The 20,722-nt window shown below is 39.6% G+C and overlaps 1 protein-coding gene across 6 annotated transcripts in view; it reads right to left on the reverse strand.

The window, feature by feature from the left end:
- Positions 1 to 20,722, reverse strand: part of gpc1b (glypican 1b) — a 75,892-nt gene that overhangs the window by 45,966 nt on the left and 9,204 nt on the right. The window lies entirely within an intron of this gene.

Raw genomic sequence — 20,722 nt, forward strand, 5'->3', positions numbered from 1 at the left:
TGACTGTGTCAAGCATACATCTTACGTCTGTATTTTTTATTACACGATATGAAAGCATTTTTGTTGTTGTGGTTCAGTAACTTTGGACATTTTATTAAATATTCTGATTATCCAAAATTTGTAAATTTGCATTCATTTCTGAAGATTTTTCTAAATTCTGTATTAAAAATTCAGGGGTGCCATTAATGTACATTTATGTACATGTATAACAGAAGGGGGAATATTCAACTAAATGCAGAGGTGCTATTCATAGCATTGTAAACTCATTTTTAAAATCATTTTCAAAAGAGAAAGTAAGCAAGTACAAAGATCCTAAAATGGGTGTAATGTGCTCTTTTACTTATTTAGGTTAAAACTCTGGCAGCTGCACCACGTGCGAGCCAAAATCGCCTCACTGAGTTCTTAATCCAGCTGAATTATTTAATATTCAATGCGCATTAAAATACATTTTTCTCTCAAAGTTATTCTCCACCATATTATTCACAAGGAATGCGGTCCATTGTACTGCACCTCCTCATGCAGGATAGTTTTCCACCACCTGCTCTTCCCACTCTTCCTCCTCCTCATCAAGCTGTGAGACAGTGTTATGAATGCTCTAAAGACTCGACTGGACTCGAATATATGGGTTGAAGCCAGCACTCGGTTGACATCATGAACCTTTCCCTGCATCACAGCCACCTACAAAGCCCACCATTGTGCGGCCCAGCCCATGCCCTCCACCTACGCCAGTCACACCAACAAGATACCGCTGAACTAGCAGCACTTTTAATTAACTTCAAATCTGTCAGCTACCACTGAGCTATGCCAAAGCAGACATGTCAGATCATGTCCCATTTGATCTTTAAGATGATTTTTTCCCCAAAATAAAAAGAGAAAAGGGCCAACACAAAAACTTTCATCTGTTAAATGCATACCTTTCTGTAGTTATACAACAGGTGCTGTGTGTGTGTGTGTGTGTGTGTGTTTATGCATGTTTCTGAGGTATTGTGTACAGTAAGCTTCTGATCTACATTCCCTAACTAAAGAGGAATGTGCGTGAACGTTCTATTCTTTGAAACTCATGAACTCAAAAGGAAAAAAAGGCCAAAATGTTAACCCATTTTTACAACTACCCTTCTAAGACATGATATTAATCTTTCTAAATGTTACATCTTGTTTACTTCTTATGCATAAAGAACACATACGGTATGTGTTTATGGACAAACACTGCAAAAAGATACAAAAATGAAAGGGTGTCTGGTATTCTGTGTTGACAGAAGATATACAAGCTTCAGTTCCTATCTGCTATGACAGATTTGGGGAGTGAGAACTATCTTTGACTAATGTAGAGGAAGTATTATATGTATGTACATATATACACATACATACACATATACATACATACATACACATATACATACATACACACATATACATACACATATATACATACATACACATATATACACACACATATATACACACACATATATACATACATACACATATATACACACACATATATACACACACATATATATACACACATATATATACACACATATATATACACACATATATATACACATTATATATATATATATACACATTATTTATTTTTTTTTGTTTTTGTTTTTTTTTGTTTGTTTAATGCAGCTAAAAGTGAAGGTAAAGAGCTATTCTAGATTGGTTATTTCTAAATGTCGAGTCTTGTGCTCTTGATATTAACCTCTAATATTAACCTTAAGATATAGTTATTTTTTACTACCCCTGTCACTGAAGGTGTAAATGTAATAAAGTGATTTTGGAAATGATCTTTTCTCCGAATTACCTGTCTCTTTGGCTTTACTGGTGTTAATTGTTAGCAAGGCCAAGATTCAAGCTACAAGCAGAAAATGAGGGCGAGAGGAGAACTAACTCAGAGAGAAAAACTGGCTATTTAACAGCTGGCTGAACACCGTTGTCACAAAAAAAAATACCAGGGCATGAAGAGCAGGTTTCTTTCCACCTGCAGCATTAAAAATGAAAAAAAAAGGAAGAGAGACGGGAAAGAGATTGGGTGTTTCTTTACAGCAGAGTAGTGCTGCTTCAGAGAGTACAGACAGTGAACATCAAAGCCTGCGTTGGGCTAGTAATAGGGGAAGAGAAAAGCGGAGGGTGGAGAGGCAGCAAGAACTTACAGCCAGCGGTCCCTACTGAGAGTCTTTGCTAAAGAAAGAAAAAACTCAGGGACTGGGTGAAAGAGAAATGGTAAAGAGAGGGCTAAATAAAGACAAGGTTTTACTTCTGAGGAAGGAACACAAACTTGACAGTCTTATTAAGGCAGCTGTCTCCAGACAGCACGGTAGGTTCCCTTTACAGACTACAATAACAACTACAGGGGTAGTCGCCAGTTAACTGCCAGGGCAGATATCTGTATCACCAAATACTGCTGCAATGCACAACCACGGTCCTTACAAGTGATACAGACTAGTTTAACTACAGGGACAGCTCTCCTCATAAAAGTGGATATCTCCTCAACATGTTGCAAACACACACACACACACACACACACACACACACACACACACACACACACACACACACACACACACACACACACACACACACACACACACACACACAGTTACTACATACAGACCACAGAAACCCCTAGAGGTGCAATAAAAATCCTAAACCGTGACCGATTCTGTTTGCTAAACAAGCAGAGACAATATAATTCTGACAAGGAGACAGATGCGGATCTCCGCAAGGACACACAGAGGCACATTGCATGGCCTTGAATTGGATCCATCCATTTCCTCTTTCCTGACCTGAAAATTTTCATTAAAAGCTCATTGCTGCTGAGTGAAAAGATAATTCCACTTTGGATGGACTTTGTAGCACTTAAGATGACACTCAACCATCTGAGCCTGCTGCTGTGTTTCGCTGGACTGCAGATGGGTTCAGATGCCGGGAATTCATGGGGACGCTGGGAGACCAGGGTTGTGTTTGTGGACATTCCCAGGGAACTCAATTAGAACAGATAGGGATCTAATCCATGAGTAAACAATGAATGGTCAAAGAAGAGCTGCAGTTTCCTTGGTTTTATTTTTTCTTCATGCTTTGTTTATCTGTGATCTGTGCCACCTCAGACACTGTGGGGAGGAAATCTTGAGGAAGATACTCTACTTCCTGACTAGAATCAACAAAAGTAGACACCAAGATCTTAATTACTATGGCAGAATGACTTGCAATTGCTGATGCTATAAATGTAGCTAACTATATACTACTACTGCCAATGTAATTGTGCAAATCCTTTTACTAATAGTGAAATGATAGAAAGTAAATGTTATTAGAACTTGGTTCTACAACACCGACTGAATAAGATGCTGATTTAATGATCATGCAGAGGGAGCAAAAACAAACAAGCAACAACAGGTTTGGTTTAGAATTTGCTAAGAGAATAGGTTAGCAAATGCTCCCTTGTTAATTTCACCAAAATCAAAATCTTGAAACGATTACAAGAGCAAAGGCAGGTGACACACATTTAAAAAATGTTGCAAAATTACAATTTCTCAATTTCTCTTACATCAGCTAGCCTTACCAAGTCAGAAATTTATGTGTTAAGTATATGGAAAATTACTCTCACCACCATGACAGAGTTTAGAAGTGAAAACTAATTAAACAGAAACATGTCCTGAAGTCACGTCTGCCATCATTTCTGGAAAATAAAAGAAAATAGACAAAGCTCAGAAGAGAACACCTCATTATTTAGGCTGAAATGTTGCATGATGAAAGAAAGGTATCTCTATTTGAGTAAAGACCAACACCAGAGACAGCTGTGTTTGCTCCTTTTTTGTTGTTAGCATCAAAAATTACACACTGCTTTTAATTTCAACCATACAAATGCACAAGGAGATTGTTGTATACATTTCTGCTGGGCATTGATCAAAAACAGCTTCCACTTGGGGGGCAATTAGTGAAACACAATCAAGCAAAGAACACTTAGTGCTTAGGGATGCCGTATCTAAAAGCTAAACGAACTGTAAACAGGCAAAATAGCCATTTGCATTTCACCTTGGTAATAATCAGACACATGGGGAAACATTATAACTGTCTGTCTATAACAATTTGAAACGGTAAGACTTCTTTTACTCCCTCCGCCTTTTTCACAAAAATGATGGACATTAACAGTACACCAAGTGCACATGCCAATAGGTAGAAATAAAATATTAATCACCTAACAATGAAACTGTGAGCATGGTCTATGATAGGCATTTATAGCAGTGTAATGGTGCATTAGATGCTGTGATCCCAAGAGAGAAGGGGCCTGGCTACAATTTGTAAAATGGGCGATGGTGAGGGGTTTGAACAGTTAAAGCAGCTTCTAATAACTGCTGCATGTCATTTAGCTACAAAGAAGCTGGTAGGCCGCCACAGAGAATAATGTTCCATGCCTGGTTGAGAGAGAAGCGAACTGAAAGAGTAAAATGCTTTTAGAGAAGGTAACAATATGGTGAATGCAGGGGGCGGGGGAATACTGCAGCTTGACAGTGAATGCACCTCATCTGAAGGACTGGAATGGTTTTCTATCACAATGGTGCCATGTCCTTGGAGGGTTGTCTGAGATACAATTAGCATCCATTCAAGTTATACTGCCCATCCATTGTACTTTACAAAAGCACTATAACAGTACTTTAAAGTGCTATTCATGCCAAATATTGCCCACACATTCACACGTTTGTCACCACGAATGGTCCATGTGTACAGCCAACATGTTTATAAATTTTGGTCTGCACACAGACAGTCCCCACAGACCCTTGCAAACATGGACAGATGACAAATTTTACGTCATTCGCACCCTTGTGGCCACAAGGATGTAAAAAGTATACGACTGGAATAATTTGTTGATTTATTTATTGGTCAATTGTCAGAAAATTAATCGGAAACAATTTCAATAATGAATGAATCCATAAAACCATTAATTAAGTAAGAATGGCTAACATTTGCTCCTTTCATCTTTTCAGAGAAAAGCAGCAACTTGCTGCTGCTTTTCTCTGTATCATATGATAGTAAACTAAATATCTTCGGGCTTTGGACTGTTGGTTGGTCAAAATAAATGCCTCATCACAGGTTTTGCAAAATTGTAATGGACTTTTTTTCTATATTTTTTGACTTCTTATAGACAAAACTATATGAATCATTTCATCAAGGAAATACTTAATAGATTAACTGATAATGAAATAATCGTTAGTTACAGCCCTGAAAATATATAAATAGGACAACACTCTCACAAGCTTAGAGGGTACTCAGGTTAACGTCTAAGTGCTGTGGTAGCATAGTGCTGAGAGCCTTGAACTAGGCACTCCAGGTAAAATATCAAAATATATGGTATATGAATACACAGCAAACCAGCCTAACATGGCAGGAATTGTTTCACTTCTACAATACTGCTTGGCAAATATAACTGAAAATTATACATGGCTAAGGTTCTGCAGTGCATAATTACTCACCTGTCACACACACACACACACACACACACACACACACACACACACACACACACACACACACACACACACACACACACACACACACACAAAGTAAAGTTGTAAAGTATAGCAAGCACATCTTAAGGTTTAAGATGCTGTGATCAGCAAATGTTTGATATTTTTACTTTCTAAAAATAATTTTATTCAATTATCCGACTTGTAAAACTGTTAATTTTCTTGTCATTGACTAATTGATACTTTAACTAGCCCTTACCAAAATGCTTTAAAAATGTATACATCATATCCTACATACCACACCAAAAAATAATCCATGTTGGCAACACAATGTCATCACATAACTGTCTCAGAAAGCTGTAAAAACATACAGCCAACCACTCATTAAATTTCATCTTGGTAAGATGTTTTTTAGAAGCCAATTTTATGAGCCCATCATGTCTGGAGTGGGTAAAACATATAGTATGCTTAGTGAGCATACAGGATGGAAAAACTGGAGCCAAAATGCAAGTATGTCTGCCTAGTTTGTGTGTGTGTGTGTGTGTGTGTGTGTGTGTGTGTGTGTGTGTGTGTGTGTGTGTGTGCGTGTGTGTGCGCCACAGCATACTGTCCCATTCCAGAGGTCATCTCACCATTCAGCTCTACTCCTGCCCAGCTAGCAGCAGATAAACACAGACAATGGCAAATGATTTAAGTTCCCATCACCTCAGTGTCGCAGCCCAGTCTGCCTTGGCCCGACTGCCTACACAGCCCTGCTTCACAGAGTGATTCAGAGGAGCTAAGCATTGTGCCATTGCCAGTCACATGTATTACTCTCCTCATCCAACAAGCAGACACAAGAATTTGAAATCATTTGCCTGTCAAACATGAAAGATAACAATCAATGTGTTTGGAGAAGAAATTTGCGATTGATTTTAATTTAACAAGTATACTTCCTTGCTGCATACTTTCATAAACATGAGCATACACACACAAACACACACACAGACACACACACCCTTTGTTTTATTATATTTGTGGGGACCCGTCATTGACATAATGCATTCCCTACCCCCTCACCCTTACAACAACCTAAACCTAATACTATCCATAACCCTAAAAACAAGTCCGAACCCTCAAACAGCCATTTAAACTTGTTTCAAACAAAGCTGTTGAATAAGGTTGAATAACCTGAGTCACAGCAGTCAGAAGAGACAGCAGAATCAACTCTGGGTCCAAGGCATAAACAACAGTTACTGACGTCACCCAAAATCAACAGGGCCAGGGCCTGAGAAAGACAGCCAGCCAATTTATATAACATTGTGAAAAAAGAGGAGCCTTGCGATGAGTGCGACAGCTGTGCTTGATCAAGGGAACTAAGCCAAGAGAGATGTGAAGGGACACAGAAGGACTGAGTGAAGGTGAAGAAAGCTGGAGAGAGGAAGAGAGAGCAAGATAGGATATAAGGCTGGAAAGAGGGAACAAAGTCTCATCTCTAAACTCATATCTCAAACACCGAGAGTCTGAAAAAGGGATGGAACATTTAAGACGAGAAGGGCCGTTATAGAGAGAGTTCATACCAGTGAGCGCACATCCCTCTTGACAAAACACCCCAATATGGAACATCAAAGCCTTGATGCTTCTCTTATTGCGTCACCACCACATTGCAAAGAGGGTAAATTTGCCACAGCTAAGAAAGGTAAAGTAGCTTTTTGTTTCCCTTTACCAACCTACTGTGCTTTCAACAAGAAGCATTTATACTTTGCTCACCTATATTTCATGGATTAGATTAACCTAAAATATAAGTTTCAAAGTTTTCCAAAGATCATTAATTTCTGATATTGTAACATCACATTTCAAAAAAACACTTCTGTTCTACAAAAACATTTTATGAATAAAATCCTCTTGGGAAGACACCTACACCAAATCTACTTTCCTTGGTTCAATCCTTCAGTCCTCCAGGCTCTGGTCATTCTTCAGCTGACATCACATGACAGACCAGAGCCATTCAGCCTGAGGCTCAGTCTCCTCTGCCCAATAGGATTTGTGATTCAGTTTGATTGAGTGATGCCCTGGGCCCCAGGGTGGAACGGAGATTGACGGAGTTTGCTGGGAAAGTAGGGTGCAGCGTACAGGGACACGCAGGGGACAGATAGTGTGACAGCGATGCTACAACAGTTGCTTCACAGCTAGTGAAAGCGATTTTGTCACATACTGTAGATGTGCGTAATGCGTAACCAGTTTACTAGAGGAGATGTCAACAGACATAAACACAGACATACACAAATAGATGTGTGAGATGAAAACTGATTTTGATGCCAAGCTTAGCATGATATAACTATACAGCAATACAGACAAAAAGAGACAGAAGAGTGACAGAATGAAACAGAAAGGGGGTGAAAGTTATTGCTCTATAAGCCCTACGCATAATCTCTGCCTCTATCTTTATCTCAGCAGGATGGTAGCGAAAGCATGAAAGATTTAAAGAGAAGGGTTTTAGTTGAAACCAGAACCTGGCCCAAAGATGCACACTCAGACACAAAATAGAGGGAGGAGGTAACAATAAGCTTTGTCGGAGACAGTCTGATATCTCCTATCACCAGATGATTTTCAAATCTTAACCAATTTTAAAAATGTGGCAGACCACAGACATTACGACAAATTTAATAGATTTTTAATATTTTAATCGTAAGAACGCACACTCCACTTGATTCAGTCAAGAAGAAGGTCGTCACACTTAGTGTTTATACTAAACAATTTTAGAGTGGTGACTCAATTGGGTTGGGATTTCACAGAAACTTGCAAGATCAAATGTGACTTCAGAGCAAACCAAGATTACTGTCAGTTGCTAAAACAAAATCAACAACATCCGGTTGGTGATGTTTTCCCTGGTCAGCTTGCTCTCATTGTCTACGAGAGCTAGCTGAATATTGGGTTTCTGCCCGGTATTCCATCACTGTTCTTTTCACACAACAGGATGTTCCATTGCTGTTCCTTTCATACTGCAGGATTCAAAACCGTAGAGACTCTGATCAAGTCGGTAACATTAAGATTATGTCTCTAAACCTAAAATTCTACAGGATCATTTGGGCAGATAATCGGTTCAGACCAGCCTTGAATCAGGAACGCCCCCCGCAATTGTCGGGAGGGGAAAATCAGACCCATAGTCTGCCCAGTTATCCTCTAGTGTGGTTCGAGCATCACTGGATGAAAACTGCCTATACATCTTAACACACAGAGAGTTGCACATGCTATCAAGCACCTAGCATCCCGCAGGTCAAAAACTCCTAATATGACACTGTTGAGTCAGGAATTCCTATCGAAATATGTTGCTGCAAGATGCTGCACTTATTGTATGACCTTGTGCATGTGCTGCTCAGACTTATTTAAAAACGTATTAGGGGTAAAAACATGCAGCACCTGAAAACAATATGATGACCATCCCACAGATTTACACTCTGTGTTGTGTTGAGTGAGCTGACGGTTTCTGTTGGCAGAATTTGCCCAGCAGGTTGCTGAGTTAAAGTCTCAGACAGGTTGAGGCAGAGATCATTGCGTGAATAAAAGCTTCTGTCTTTTTTCCCAGCTACTTTCAAGTTGACCTTGAATGAGGCACTTAGCGTCCAACTATTTGAATGAAATTGCTTATAATTATAGTTCTCACTGATTGGCATACTGTACAGCAGCTCCCAGTATATGTATCCAGTATGTACAATATGTACTACTCGTAATCCTGCACAAGCCAGCAGGTCGTTGCTGTAAATAACATGTTCTTAGTCACTTTGTCTGGTGGAGAAACAGTTGAATAAACAAATGAAAACATTATGTAAAACTCGTCTTATGTGCGTGCTTATCAAAATATGTAAGCAGAAACAGTTGAGAATTAGAGTAACGCAGCAAGACACTCACACAGACTAACCGAAGTTTTACATAGTATATATTCAAATACACACACTCAAACACACATACTATACATAAACAAATTATACATATTTGAAACACACAAGGCAGCCAGCCATGCGCTAAGCTTGGGTTTACAGAGTTCATTTGGAAGATGTAAAATATTTATGAGAGAAGACTCTGCAGGGGAGGAAGAAGAGATGAAAATAGTGAGGGTGCAATGGAGGGACAGCAAATAATGAGCCAAATGAAACGTTGACGAGTGGGCCCAACTGAAATGCCCTCTGTCACGGCTGAGCGGAAGAAATGCAAGCTAAATATGTCATTGTCATTTCAAGTTCATTAGCTCACTGCTTGCCATTCCCTCATGGGAGGAACAAAAGAAGGGGAAAAGTGTATGAAGGTATATTTGTACAGTAGCAAAAACCCCTGAGCTCCTGTACGATGGAATAAGAACTCACGCTGATAATTGCTTTGTGGGTTCTAAGCTTGTATTTTTAATCTTCCTTTTCTTACACAAGAAAAAATTAGTGATTGCACTTGCTGTAAATTATTCATTACAGCTTCTCTATTTCAATACACACAGCAATCTGAAAATCAGCTAACAGCTGCAATAAATATGGAGCCAAAGACAGTCACAAATGTATCAAAAAAAGTAACGTTACAAACACCATCTTAAATGTTGAAATAGATCAACATTTCGGTCTAACTCTTCCACTCTTCTTTTCCACTATTCTTCAATCTTTTTAAGTTGACAGACATGCAGAATAACTAACTGCTAGCACCTTTCTATTAATTGGTTCAAATGCGGAGGAAGTGATGCTACATACTGTAAGATGTACAGAGATGATGTCTATAAATGCTTCCCAGAAACCCTCTTTCACAAAAAACTGACTACAATTAGTGAAAGAGACTTACATGTATACAAGGAGGGGAGACTGATAGAGGGAAACAGACCAACAAGGAGAGGATAGGGAAAGTAGGAAGAGTGGAAAAAGAACAAATATAAGGATTTAAGTAATAAAAAGCTAATCCTGTACCAGCAAACAGTATGACAATCGACTGTAATTACAAATCCCCCCCTGTAATTATGAGCTTTTTTTATGCGCCCCTCTTCTCATAAGGCTTTAATAATCCTCTGGTCATTTCTGCTCCTCCATCTTCAGACAGTCACTCTACCTCCACATCTAAATAGCTGTGCATGGTCAAGCCAAATAAGCAAACCACCATGAACTACAGGAGCTTTCCTTAGCCACAAATAACGCTTGAGAAATGATGTCACATAAAACCAGATCTCACTATCTAATTACAGAAAAATGTGCTTAGAAAGCACAAAATCCAACAGGAGATGAGAGTTGGAGTGGACTCAGAGAGAACAGAGGAAAAAGCTGCTTCACCACAAACTGGGAGAGGGAGATGTAAAGAGGCTGCATTGCACAGCTAGAACAACTCATTTGGGTATTCTAGCTGCTAGAAGAACTAATGTTATGGGGGACCAAGGATCTCTGTTTAAGCCAATTATACAGTGGAGATCCTGAAAATGTATAGGATGGAAAGGGAGACATGCAGGAGGATCACAGAGCACTAAAGCCTGGAAAAACTGTGCTTGCGGGGCTCCGGGAAGCCAATAAAGCAACAGACAGATTTCACTGTAATTATGTTCAAACTCAGAGCAAAGGAAGTTGGAAGACGTTTAAAGTGAGTGTGAGAAAATGGATTCCCACAGGAAAATTTTAAAAGAAAACTAAAAGGATGCTACAAAATTTAGCAGAATCCACAAATCTCATTCAGTATAATAGCACTAACTTTTAAGGGGAACATTTTAAGACTTAATTTAGCTTATTCCCATGTGTCTCTCCCAAAGCCCAGAGGACAGACAAGTCCTGGGGTGCATTTGAAGCTTCACTGACTGTGATGATTTTCTTTTTTTCTTGAAACATATGCCTTTAATGCTCAGACTATAAAATGCATGGTAAAATTAGATCACAAAAATGTGGAATTATAAAAATCACAGACAAGTAGCAGAAAAAAAGTTTTTGGAGAGCATCTGTGAGCATGCAGTAAATTTCACATGAAAAATACATGAATTCACAACTTCCTCCGCAGGAGCAGATAGGGAAAGAATGAGAGAGATAAAGAGTTTAAGGCGGAAACGACTTAGGGAGAGAGAGACAGAGAAGAAAATAATTATGATGATGCAAACTAGTGTGAAACAGTTTATCTTGATGAGAGAAAATCTTCAAGAAATTACGAACGGCAAGTAATAATAAAGCAAAATAACACTATTGTGTGGAGCCACTTGCTTACAGCAGCTAAAAACAAAATCCTTCAATATGGCCAATTTGAAAAGCCAAAGAATGAACTATCAGAGACAATGAGTTTTGACAGAGCTGAAGACAAAGTGGCAACTCTTCTGCATACAAAGTATGGGAGCATGCTTCCAGTTTGGGAGAGATTATGGAGAATAACGTTTACACCTCAGAGGAGAGGGGGAGAAACTGGAGACAAAGAAGATATTCACAAGTCTTGAAACACCTGGGATATCTGCTTCACGTACATGCAGAAACACATGCTGAAAGTCAGATAACTTGCAGTCCAGCTACTTCTGCCCTGTTTTATTCTGACAGAATGTATGCTATGGCATTTTTAATAACAAACTATGTGTGGAAGGAAAGGCTACTGCTGGAACAGAGCAGAACAAAAAATTACTGCTTATCAAAGGGAAGTGTGTAGTTGAGGGATATGTGTACTGTTGCATCTGTGTGTCCTATCTTTATTAAATCTGTATTGTGTTTAGCAGGCGCTGGAGCAGTGAAGTGCTGGACACGGGCATTCAAGGGTTAGATGACACCTTATGGATTTTATCTTTCATTCCTATCTTTTTATATACAAGCCCAATTTCTCATCTCTTCAATTCCTATTTCCTCTTTTTTATATTTGAGAGATAGGAGCCTGAAGGCTGTCTCCATCAGAGAATATCAATCTATTTTGGCAATTATATATGCTATCAAGAACTGGATCTGAACTAAAGGAAGTGCTCAAAAGAGCGGCTGGGCTTAACGAAAGACAGTAGCGCAAATATGTTCACTCCATTCAAACAATTTCATGCGGTGGAGGAGATGACAAAACATTTCCTAGTCATAATGCCGCAGAATCAGATGAGCCTAGCAGTGTAAACGTAAAATATATATATAGATTAGTCTATTAAATGATTAGACTACTGACAAAAAACTAATGAACAACTATTATCAACATAATTTGTCAAGCAAATATGCCAAATATTGGTTGGTTATCTCGAATAACAGAATTTGCTGGTTTCCTCTGCTTTATATCATTGTAAATCAAAAATATGGGTTTTTAGCCTGTTGGTTGGACAAAACAACAAACAAAACTTGAGGACATCGACTTGGGCTGGTGGAAATTTGCATTTTTTCTTCATGGACATTTTTTACTTTGTTTTCGGCAATTTATAGACCAAAAAAATTTTACTGAAAATAGGGCAGCAACTAACTATTATTTATATCAAGTGTGATGTCTTCAAATATCTTTCTTCACCCGACCAACAGTTTAAAACCCTCTCAAAGAAAAGCGGTACATTTTCACATTTGAGAAGCTGTAAAAAAGTAATGTTTGATATTTTTGCTTGAAAAATGAATGAAAAGATTAACCCAGTATCAAAATAGTTATGGGTAAATTTTGTTGTTGTGTTGATTGACGAACCAATTTAAATGAAAATATAGTCAGTGGATTCATTGATAATGAAAATAATCCTGAGTTGAACCCTTACATAAAAACATTAACATTTTTTTTAATTTTACATTTAATTAATGAAACACAAACACAAAATATCAAATTATTTATGAGGAATAACTGTATGGCAGCCTAAATCTGCTGAAAATTCCTAAATTTAGCCATACCCAAAAAATCACAACAAGGGTTCTACAAGAACCTGAATCAATAAACAGAATCAGAATCTAAAGAATACTCAACCCCATATGTGTGTGTTTGTCTGTGGGCCTGCTGAATTTGTTGCCATAGTGCCATAGCTACAGGATTTTCCCTCTGGGACGTGTCTTAGCCAAAGAACCAAAGCCTCCCAAAGAATTCTTCAGTCCACAGCTGCAGACAGTGCGTATGTGCGTGTTGGTTTAGGGCGTGTCACCCTGTAAAAATCATACTGCGTGCCCTCACATAATATGGTAGGGGGCATCCGGTTTGGGTCTGTACCATCTGTGAAGCAGTGGGAGGGCAAGAGGAGAGGTAGCTGGAGCAGAAGTGAAGCCACGCTGAGAGCTAAAGCCAGTTCCTTGTCGCTTCAAATACTCACCTTGTCTACAGAATGCACTGCTGGAGGGGATATGAACCACAACAGCTTGGCATGGCACACGTACACGAACACACATTTAAATAACTGACGAAAGGGCAAAACAAAAATTCCAGTAATCATACACACACACACACACACACACACACACACACACACTTCGCACACAATTATAGCAAATGGAAAGGAAGCAGTTTAACAGCATTCTCACTATGGCTTTAGAAGTCATGCAGAATGCACACATCTGTGCCACACACACCAATGGATACTCTCTCATTTGCTCATGGACACATTGGGCACATACACACACATCTGCCACCAACATCCCCCCACACACACAACCAGAGGCAGTGAAGGGGCTTACTTTGACAAGAGAATAATTCCCCTTTTGACACAGCCAATTCCTCTGAAGACAAAAGAGGAGTCATACACCAACACACTGCAGCCCTCAGAGGCAAACAACACACATGCCCCCCGCGCCACATACACAAACTTACACACACGCACGCCTGCTGCAATGACACTGCAACCCCCTGTGGTGACAAAAAAAAGACTGGTCTATGCTGTCATCTGTGTGTCTGTGTCTGCTTGCCAAGGGAGGGCTGTACGTGTTAACTCCTGCTCTCACATGAGACAAGTGACAGGGAACAAAAGACAAGAGAAGCGCAAGAAGAGAGAAGCAAGAGTGGTGCCAGCAGCTCAAGTGCACGCTGGTCAGAGAAGAGACAGCAGATCCTTATTGAGGTAGTGCGTCATATTCTAAAAAGTAATCACCTTCTTGCAACTCAATTTCCTACCGTTTAGACACTGAAGTAAATTGTTGTCATTTCGCGAAATTAGTCAAAGGAAATAGAAAAGAAAATGGTGATGTTTGCCAGCCCTTACGTCTGTCAGTCTGTCCAAAAATGAGTCGATGTCAATGAAGGAATATTGTCAGCTTTTTGTCAGACTTAAAACTGTCCAAAAACGAAAAATCGGTTTAAGATGACTACTTCATGGTCTGCACTTTATACGAAGAACAGGTTAGTGTGCAATCTGCGAAACGGTTTTTCTGTCCTTACACACACATTACGCAGAGTTCAAAGCAACTAAAGACGTTTGGACAGTCTGTCCTCCGTAAATCCATGTTTCTAACAGGCTTGAGAATGAAAACAATTACGTACGGAAAGGCAGCACATAACACGGTTTTACAAAGGAGGTATTTCCTTTTAAACTTTTTAAACTCCATATTTTCTCTTCTTCTTTCTTCTTTGTGTACTTTTTCCTACATAGCCTGTCAGAGGGCAGAGCAGGGTCTTGCAAAACCAAGCGGACCAGGGCAGCTCAAGTCAGCAGTCCATCAGCCCTCTCTCTCTTTCCCTCTCGCTCTCTCTTTCTCCTTCTCTCTCTCTCTCTCTCCCTTTCTCTCTCCCTCTGGTGAACATCAAACACACTGTGGTCCGTTTCATGCTCCCTGCAGCCCATTATAGCTTAATGCTTCAAGAGTCTTCCTACTGACTTCAGCATCTTAACAACTCCAGCATCGAGTCTGTAGGCACACATACATACCCAAAGACATATTCAGGCTAACAAACGTATACACACAGCTACACAATCAGGCACAGACCGGAGCCCAGATGTAGGGATTCACCCACTTTAAATTGCAGAGTAGAGTTAAGAGCCTGCACACTGTGATGCAGAAACAACTGTTGCTTTTGCTTTAATCTGTCTGAAGAGGAAGATCAACAGATGCATGGGGCTTTATGCTGATGTTAACCTTCAAATATGCCTTGGCGCTCTTATCTCCAAGTAAGTAAATGAGTTCCATTCACAAGGCGGCAATATGTAATTCAGTGTGATCCATTAGTTATCCACTATATGGAGAATACGAACAGCCCATCGGCGGGGATAGTAATGGGATGGAGATAAGGCTACTGTCCAGAGCAGCCACAATAACAACACTGTACACTTATCTCAACACACACACACACACACACACACACACATCTCTTTTCAGGCATTAAATACATAACATTGCTGTATTCATGTGTTGAGGTAATGTCTTTTTTCAGTCAAACATGGATGTGTAACTCGTAAACATTGTTATAGCTTTTGCTGGATTATCATGAATTGATCCACACAGCTAAAAGATTTGGTTATTGTTAATGTTATTGTTGTTGTTGTTTTCCTCATTTTTCCATGTACTGTGAGGAGAAGAATGACGTCAACAACTTGAATTGTTTTGTGCAACTGAACAAATTTTATTTTCTTTCATAAGGGATGACAATTACGCGACTAGATTATTACACTGCTCTCAATAAGGCACACAAGACACAAATTGTGTGTTTTATTTGTGTCTACTTAACCTTGTGCTGCTGTAGACTATACATTAGAGTAACAGCATTCAATTCAGATTTGTGCCACAATGAAAGTGTTAAGGAAATGTTATCAGGTCCGAACTAGTGAGATTGTAATCACAACTTTTACATAACAATGGCCTAGGCAGGGGTGTCCTGGTGCCTGGGTTTTAAAATGCTGACCATGTAACTGCAACGTTTGATGTTCAAGTCCAGCTGGGAACTCTTTTGCACGCCATTCCACCTACTTCTCCCACCTTATTTCCTCTCAAACAACGGCAAAAAACCCCCCACAAAAACACTTTAAAAACTAACTTCGACAAGGACATGACATGAAATAAATGTGTAAAATAGCCATTAGCTTTATGAAACAAAGGGCTTAACTTGCAGATTACACAAAAACAAAACATACATCTAATTTACTAATACATCCAAAAAACATGGCTTTTAAAATTATTTCCCAGTGGATATAATATGATAAACTAGTTGCCATGTGTCCATCATGTATTTTTGGGTTCCCTAAACTGGTCTCCATGCTGATAACAATACAACTGGTTGACAGTGTAAAAATAATTAATGACACTGAACATATTTTTTATATTCCTGACTGACATGAGAGTACATCGCGGAGTGGTCAGGAGTGAGATACCATCCCAGGTCAAGCAGCTTCATAGGGGGACAGACAGAGGACCTGGAGGGTATTGAGCTAACAACAACAACTGGTGGTGGATATACAGTACAGATACTGTATAAGTATATCCACAGAGATTAAGAGCTTAAATACATGCAACATTGTACAAGGTCTGCATTTTCATGTAGACCATGAACACTCAAGTAGATGGGCCATTTGGTATGCTGACCACACCGATTCTTAAAGTTGTGTGCTTACTGTATATACTAATGAGGATGAAATAAAAAGTCAAATTTCCTAAAAGTCAAAGTATCCTTCTAGATTGGTCACTGAAATGTATGATATGACCCCCTTTGTATTTTTGCTGTAATGGTGGTGATTTTGCAGCATCTGCCTGGCTAGCTAACTATGTTTTCTGCTCGCATTGGACTCCCATATCCATTTAACCTCTGGCTGGAAAGTGGTGTAGGGGGCAGCAAAGACACTGGCAACCATTACTTATCATTACCCTTAGTCAAAGAGGTGAGAGTTACAGAGGGAGATTTTCTAGTCAGTGCATGAAAAGTCATGCTCTGTTTTAGCTACAACGCTGCTATACAAATTTTAAGACTTTTATCTAAACTATCAGTTAAGTGATTCAGTTCAAAACATTCCCATACTTTTCGCTGTGGGCGAACATACTGATCAGCCCATTTTTTCCAGCCACAAGCCAGTCTTTAGTCAACAACAGTTCCTAGCAGGCCTGGTGAGCAGCAATCCCACTATATCATTAGCCAAACACTGGTCGGAGATGACACTTTAGAGCACTGAAGAACTTACAGTCATCCTGTAGCAACCAGCAATCAACAACAACACAAATACACCATGGGAAAGCCAGGGCCATACCAAAATGTTACCAGCCTTCCTGCAGATGTCTCATGCAGCTTGTCTCTTTGTATAGGCTTATATGACATTCAGCATCTAACACTCACTGACTGCCAGCTGCTTTCAAAGAGCGTCTGGCGCCTCTCTCTTTAAGGGCCGATGAGAGAGAGAAACAGAGAGATGAAGAATGTCATCCCCTGAAAGACAAAAAGATAAGTCATCAAGACTGTAATAATGGGGTGGGACAGGGAGGGGGCAGCGCAGGGAGGAGACAGATGAGCCTCATAAAAATCAATCATCCATTTTTGGTAAACACCAACAAAGAGCTGTTTCCTAAACTGATTACACTCAACATGGTTAAACTAGAATCATCACACTCATTTTAAGAGCATCAATCAGTGTATTTGATCATTTGTCAACCACTGCTTTTGATTTCTGCTAAACTGATACTGTTCCCATGGTCCAGTAAACACGGCTTCAACACAGTGATAACAAACAGCTCCCCATTAGCTCAGTAGCTTTCTTGTGTGTGCATTATTCCCCTGGGCAAATTACTTAAGAATACGGGACTATCCAAGTTGCTATATGAGGCATATCGATGTGAAAGCAGTATCTGGGAATCTTCTTTCACTGCTGACTGAGCATAATCAAACAGACTGTGATAGGGGGTGGGGGTGTTCAGCTGGTTGGAGATTTCTTACTTTTTTTGCCTCAGACATTCATAAAAAGTACCCAATTCAAATGTAAAGAATAGAGGTATAAAAGTAAGAAAAATATATTTAAGCCCCTAAATCTTTAATAGAAAATGAAATGGTATTAGCTTAGAGCACACTTTTTTTTTAAAACTTTTTTTTAGGCATATTGCTTGCAGACCTTGTTCAGACTTTATTTGCATATGCTCCCCTGTTTGATTATACAAATTTTGTGCATCTAAAAATGAAGCTTAATATTAGGTGAGAGGTATTAGCTACTTTGTGTGCCAAGCATTTTTTCCCTTATATCTTGTGCAGTGGCATTTGAAAGGGCAGCGACTGGACATCATTTTCTGAGTTGGGATGAACTCCTCTCGCATAGTCCTCCCAGACTGAACCTGGGTTATGTGACTCATGTGACCTTAAGTCAGGCCCAGCCAATACTTTAGGTTGATCAAGCCCCGCTGTCGCAGCAAGAAATATCCCTCTGCAAATGTCAGGGATTGTCCACAACATTCAGGTGGCTCATAATTTGGAGGCATAAATTGAAGCTTTCATATTTAACCAAGGTGTTTAATATGCCAGACTGGAATGTACGAGCAGTTATTTGTGCTCGAGAGTCAAGAGACAGGGGCCCCTGAGAAATATTGTCACTGTACAAAGCCAAATATCCCCCTCCCTGTACGCCTCTCTCTATATCTACCTCTTTCTCATCTCTCTTTTCTGTCATTTCTTTATCTCTTCCTGCCCCTCTGTCTCACTCCCTTATTTTTTCTCTTACTAAGAATATATTGACCCTACACTTCAGTAAGCTCCACATCACTGATTTAGACATGAGGAATAGGTGGTTTCATGACAAGACAGATTTGGTCTTTGAAGCATTATGGATTACAGACATTGGGAAGAAAAGGGGATTTCTAAGGGCCGCTAGTGGCGTTAGTTCTGTCAAATTATTTATTCAGTATGGTCAATCAGTTAAATTAGAAGTGTCTGGCTACTACTTGGCCCTCACTAACTTATGATATATGGCGTTATGACAGGAGCTAAGAGTTTCATCACATCACCGCCCCACCCTAAAACCTCATAATCTCTCCCATCCTATCAGTGTAATCACTTGGAATGATCTACTGTATATCTTTGCTATGGATATCATGTTCCTCATAGACGTACTCGTAATGTTCCATTTATGCAGCTCAAGATAATTAGAAAACTGAGAGCAATCAAAAGGAAAACACATAAGATCCGTAAGGTTAAAAGCAAAACCCACTGCCCATTATATACATACTGTGCTATTTCTGTCAAGACACAATGCTCTTTCTGCAGCCATGCTGTGCTGTGTGAGAGCCCATATGCTATCAGAAAATAGAGCAGTTTCTACTTTAGGACCATCCTGAGTGTGTGACCTTTAGATGAATACTGCAGAAAGTCACCCTTGTACTTCTCAATACCATTCAGTGTGTAGGAATCGACAAACATGAGTTTATCTTCCGTCACGGCAGTGTAAGGACTCTGTGGAAAATGAATTGGATGATACAGAGAAGGTGACTGACGCAGAGTCTAGAGGGGCTTTTTGAGGACAAACTATGTTATCAGATTGGGAATGACTTTAGCAGTGTTACAGTAAGAGTCCCTGTGGCAAAATTCAGATGAACATTGCGCACATCCACGCTCATATCTTGTAGTTGAAACTCTGAAGATTACTTCAAATATTAGTGTTGTACTATCTGCTCTCTATGTTTGTTAAAAAGTTCTTTACATTCATAGGTTTGGGACAGTGAAATAAAAAGTATGCACGTTCAAAATTGAGTTGTACTTCCTTTGAATCTGTACATAGGAAAGTGTCTGTGTGAGCATGCACGGTAACATTCTCCTTTCTTGTCCGTGCATGTACAATACTGTAACTGTAGAACCTGAAATTGCAGTAAACTGTGTGTGTGTGTGTGTGTGTGTTTGTGTGTTCATGTGTGTGAAAGCGTTGCACCAAATTCCAGGGGAGGCACATGTGTAATCATCTGAACTGTAGAGGGGCTTGTGACTGTCTGACATCAGACCACGAATGACACAGTGAGCAACATTGTATTTGCGTGGTTGAAGCCCATGGTCAAGTGACTGGCTGGCAACTTATAGGGAAAAATTCCCTGCGCAAGGACAAGAGAGCTTAAAGAAGAGGAAAGATTTAGGAGTGTCTTCAGGAGTAGCAGTTTTATTTAGATAGTGATAGGGAAACTGAGAAAGGACAACAGAAACTGAGGGGCTGATCCTGCATCTGTGTTTCCAGAAGTGTGAGAAAATTTGAAGGGAGTTTCTCATTTTTTTGATCAGGGATGAAACACCCAGAGTGTCTGTGACATGTCTGTGCCGTCTTAATATCTTTTCAAAGCAATGTTTCATCTTGAGAGATAGCCAAGAGCTAGAGCTCCTCTGCTTTACCGTGTGACATGAAATGATTTGACTACAGGTTTAAATGCTTTCGAAGCCTAATCTGCTCTCTCTCACAACAAAACTACAAAAATACTTCATTTTAAGCT

The sequence above is a fragment of the Xiphias gladius genome, chromosome 14 (assembly GCF_016859285.1).
Source record: "Xiphias gladius isolate SHS-SW01 ecotype Sanya breed wild chromosome 14, ASM1685928v1, whole genome shotgun sequence".
In the NCBI taxonomy this organism is placed as follows: domain Eukaryota; kingdom Metazoa; phylum Chordata; class Actinopteri; order Istiophoriformes; family Xiphiidae; genus Xiphias; species Xiphias gladius.